Here is a 5,282-nt window from a genome sequence, read left to right as displayed (position 1 = left end):
TCCTAATCTCCAAGGGTCTTGGTTGGTGGGAAGGAAGAGGGTGCTTACTATAGATAAATCTTCAAAGGAGGATGATGGTGCTTCCCAATATCTGTATTGTGTATGCAAAATGCAGAATCAGTTGACCACTTGTTTACTCATTTGCCCTTTTGCTCATAGTTTGTGGGAGAGGTTCTTGCTTTTGTTTCACGTGCCGTGGGTAATGCCAGGTTCTTCTGAAATGCTTTGTTCGGCTTGGCATGGAGGTGGTGTCAGGAAAGGAGGAAGGGTGGTGTGGCTTCTAGTGTTGCTAGTAGTTATTTGGGCCATTTGGGGGAAAGAAACAGATGATGCTTTCAGAATAGATGTGGGATGGTGTCGGAGGTGTTCAAAAGGGCAAAGCTAGACGTAGCGGGCTTGGCCTCTTGTTCTAGGGCCTGTGACGATTGTTCCTTGTCTTCGTTGCTTGGGTTGTAGCTGCTTTCTGTTTTTTATTGTTCGGGTTGTTGCTGTTCGGTGTTTTTCTTGAATACTTTCTGGAAAAAAAAAAAAAAAAAACAGAGGTAGTCGTTTGCTATAAAATTAGACATTAAGAGTTCATGAGCCAAGATGGATGAAGTATTGGAATATGTGTTTTTTGATACCTTCTACCTAGTACCACTTTCGCTTTAACTTGCACTGTCATTTTGAAGCAGCTGTTCCTGCTCCTGCACCCCAGTTGTTGTTGCAGCCCATTGCACTTTATGCAAATATGTTTGAGGAGTAAAATATTGGTGACTGCTTTTTGACCTAGGTAGAAAGAGAGCCTTGTTTCATGATGGGGAGCTGATGGGTTTATTTAGGGAATCCATGACGACACTCAGATTAAAGAGTAAATTCTACTTTTGCTACTCTAGTGCTCAAAATAGATGGTGTCGGTTGATAGTGTCGGATGATCACCTGATAGTAAGTATCAGAGTTGAAGTTCCATATTTATGTTTATGAGTGGAGGTAATGTGGACAATTAAACACATTTGTTTGGTGATGTGAACATTAAAAGGAAGAAGAATTGTATTAGGATGTGATGTTGAAGCATAAAGAAGGTAAATCGATGATTCTCGGTGAGGTTGAAATGGAGAAAGTGTTGGATACGGTGGAGGATTTTGCAAATCCAAAACCGTGTGAAGGGTGCGTGTGCTAGCTGTGCATGCTAGCTGTAAGATTTTTTTAGCTGTGAGATTTTTCTAAGTTTAGAATATTAGTTGGAGAAGATAAACAGTAGATTTTTCCTTTGAATTTTTTCTTTCTTTAGATGCCCCTAGGATGAATCTAGACAGGGATAAATTAGTAATTTCATAGTATAAGAAAGCCTATAAAGGTAGCAATGTAATTCGTTTCTATTAATAAGAAAATACAGCAGCAGTTCATATCTTTCTCTTTTCAGTCTTTTATTCTACGGTGGCTGCAGCCACACATCGGCAAGTAGTTGGGATACAAACCCAACAGAAAGCACCTGATGATGCAGATTATGATGTTCTGGATTACGTTGTGGGATGGGTTTTGGAGGATGGGGCTGTCAAAATTGTGAATAGGCCTGGCCCATCAGGTCTGGCCTGAACAGTTCAAAATCCGAGCTGAAGCCAACCCTGGCCTCGCCCGGCCTGTTGACAGCCCTACTTGGAGATGGTGATGGGAACTTCGGCAGGAAACTTGAGGTCAAAGATGGCTCAAACTGTATTGCATGTCGTGATTCAAGTGAAGCAGAGGTAAACACTTTTAAGAGTTGCAGTTTTTTCTTTTAGTCTTTTTCAGGAAGGTTAATTATTATCGGGGGTTTGACAAGTGTTATTAGATGTGCAACAAAAGTTAATTCCAATCCCTAGATGTTAATCTGTCATTTTTTTTTCTCCAATTTTCTGAGTAGAGGCGGCTATAGGTGCTTCGTTTATTTTGAGAGTAGCGCAGCGAACAAGATTATAGACACCTTAATCAAGTGTAGGTCTCAGTTTAGGAATACTTCTCCACTCTCCATATGGGTTGCACTCGCGCTATGAAGTTTTACACTCGCATAAGCGCATCTTATTTTTGCATTCGCGCTCTGAAGTTTTACATGCCTCTGCCAATTCAACATTAAAATCACATCTTGAAGGAGTGTGGCACTCTTGTCAGATTCAAGTTATAATACTCACAGGTGTTGACTGAAATTCTACCCTGGCAAATAGTGCAACACTCTTTGCATGCCCTTTAGGGCTGTCGACAGGCTGGGCTTCAGGCTGCGTTTTAAACTCTTTGGCCAGGCTTTTGAGCTGGGCATATTCAAAAATTTTGATTTGCTAAGCCCAGGCCCAGCCCATTAGCAGCCCCAATACCCTTTTTCTTCATAAAACTCCCCTTTCTTTGTTTCTTTTCATCTCTACTTCCATCTCAGCATATATATCCCCACCTCATCCCTTCATCAGGGGGCATTAACAAATCACACGGCATTTTCCTTTTATGCTGCTGGGGAACTCTGTACTTGCGGCTGTCACTGGGCCGGATTGGCTTGTCGGGCTTCAGGCTAGGCTTGGGGTTGTGTCTTGAACCCAGCCTGTCCTATCCTGGCCTGGCCTGTTTAAGCTTTTGTCAATACCATGCATAGTGGGCATGCCATGCACGAAAGAGGGTGTCTGGACTTGGACTTGGGCTTGAGATGGTCTTGAACTCAGGCCATATGTTATCATCACGGGCCGGGCTTTGGCCCGTAGCAAGCCTTGGCCAAACTCAGGCCTGGGTTTTACTATGCAATCCAAGCTTGGACAGATCTCGCAAGGTATTTCGTATCGATAACGGTGGCCGTAACGATCACCATCGTTACCAATACGGGTATCAGTCGTAACAGCTGATACAGGTGCATAACAACCGTTATGACCCCTCATAACGGTTGACTTTTTTTTTGCCCTAAAATATCTGGAAAAATATTTAGAAAATACAGAATAATGTAAATATTCCTAATATGTATTCATTTTTCGTTTTGAACATGTTTATGGTAGCGTAATGGTCAAGTTTTTGGTTAGAGTGTTGCATATGGTTGTCTGGTGAATTTATGAACATGGTTAGGTGTCTCTAATATTTAAACACCACAATCAAGCATTAGAACTAGAAACCGGAACAATCAAGCACTATAATTTTTTGAAAAAATGGCCCTCATAGATTCCATCCATCCAAATTGTTTTAATCTATGATTTTAATACAAAGTATAGTAAGAGTGGTTGAAGTCTGTTGTGCATGGTGTGCCATAAAGGCTGTTACGTAAAGGTAATAGGGTCGTAACAGTTGTCATAGCCTTATGGAAAAAATGACTTTTAACCATCATCAACTACCCGTTATGCCCCCTTATAAAGGCTGTAACATCATCATAATAGTCAGTTATGGCATAAATACAAGTTTCTTGGATTTTTTTTTCAACGTTGCAGGGTAGATATAGGTTTTTCAACAACTCTTACTAAAACTATAGTAAGAGTTCTTGATATCGCATGGTGTGCTGTAAAGGCCGTTACGTAAAGGTAACAGTAGCAACCGCTACTCGTTATGGGGTCGTAACAGTTGTCATAGCCTTATGGAAAAAATGACTTTTAACCATCATCAACTGCCAGTTACACCCCCTTATAAAGGCTGTAACATCCTCATAATGGTCTATTATGGCGTAAATACAAGTTTCTTAGGGAAAAAATTTCAATGTTACGGGGCAGATATAGGTTTTTGCGGTTTTTCTTTTCAATCAAAAAGAGATCCGTAACAGCCATTACAACCCGTATCATAAAGGTAACGGTAGTGGCCGTTAAAGCCATCGTTACCGTTTTGGAATACTTTGCTGCTGTGGAATAATCTTGGAATGAGAAAAATGGATTTAAATAGAAAAAAAAAAAGTAATCATTTATTAACCATTACGGGTGTAACGGTTGTTGCCTCCATAACAGCCGATATGGTCCCAAAAAACCAAATGCCCTGTTTCACCCTTGTATTGTGTAACTATCGCGACCATTACTTATACTTATCAGTCTTTACGACCGTATCATTACGGAGACGGAACACATTGAGACCTTTGGCCCGCCCCCTTAACAACCCCATCTGTACTGTAGCAGTCTTTATTAATCTCCTGCAATCATTTTTCTATGTTTGCGCTCTTGAATCTGGATCTTTTGGCATAAAAGAGAAGGCCGAGTTAATTATAAAGAAAACACTAAGAGATTCAAATGTCAATGTTATCTGCCTGTTTCTTTTCCTGTCCTAGCATGTGATGCTAATGAAAATGTTCCACAATTGTTAGTTTTTCAATTTATTTATTTATTTTCGCCATATCGTCATCAGGGGCCTGGCTAGGATCAATCTAAGCCTGGTCGGTAACAATTACTAAATCTGGGCCTGGGCTGGCCTATCTTGAGACCATGTGCCAAGCCCCCCGGCCTGGGAGTTAGATTTAAGCTTATCATGGCAAGCTGTTCCTAAATGCTTGACAGGCGAGCCCAGCCTGCTGATTGCAGCCCGTCAGAGAGAAGACATGCCTCTGATTTTGTTTATTTATTTTGTGGAACAGTGGGGGAGGTAGAGGTGGTTATGGTGGTGTTGGTGGGGACAGGCGCAGAGACAATTACAGGGATGGTGGAGGTTCTGGCCTTGACAGGCATCACCACGGGGGGCAAAGGTCACATCCATACTGAAGAATCCATGTTGAAGAGTTGCAGTGACAAGTATTTCATGTTAACTAAGAGTGTCAAAAGAGGGAATTCTCTCAATTGGTATTCGCAAGGTTGTACCGGAACCAGAGACTTAAAAGGTAGGTTATGTGCTCTTCCGAGCAAGAACACCCCCCATTCGTCTCCTTTGTTTTGCTCTTTTCTTCTACAAGTTGGAGGGTTTTGATAGATTGGCTTGAGAAATTAATTTCAACTATGTGAATGTTTTTATAAAGGCAAGTGGATAATCTCCAAATTGCTGGTAGGTTGAGATTTTCAGGTGAGTGCCACCCTTTTTTTTAATTGCATCTTCTCTGCCTGTATTGCCTGGGATTTTGTGTGGCACATGATTGTGCATGTCATTCATGCATTTTCATGCGGGCATGGATGCGTATTAAACATTTGTTTGTGTGCATTCATGTTATGCATGCATGGATGCATACTAAGCATGCGTTCATGTGCTTGCATGCATGCATACTGAGCATTTGTTCATGTGCGTTCGTGTGCTTGCATGCAAGGTGATTTTTACAGTATGCTTGCATGCATCTCTACATTTCTTTCTCGACCTCCGAAGTGCTAAGGCGTGTGGAAATGTATTTTCATTATGTATGT

General features: G+C 41.3%; 1 long non-coding RNA gene across 1 annotated transcript; it reads left to right on the top strand.

Moving 5' to 3' along the window:
* Positions 1-1,468: 1,468 nt before the first annotated feature.
* Positions 1,469-4,905, top strand: LOC131233092 (uncharacterized). The gene is made up of 2 exons (XR_009165086.1): positions 1,469-1,724; positions 4,532-4,905. It is a non-coding gene; the product is annotated as an uncharacterized LOC131233092 (long non-coding RNA).
* Positions 4,906-5,282: the final 377 nt, after the last annotated feature.

The sequence above is a fragment of the Magnolia sinica genome, chromosome 18, assembly GCF_029962835.1.
Source record: "Magnolia sinica isolate HGM2019 chromosome 18, MsV1, whole genome shotgun sequence".
NCBI classification, from domain to species: domain Eukaryota; kingdom Viridiplantae; phylum Streptophyta; class Magnoliopsida; order Magnoliales; family Magnoliaceae; genus Magnolia; species Magnolia sinica.
Note: the sequence above shows the minus strand (reverse complement) of the source record. Positions and strands in the feature narration are given on the sequence as shown.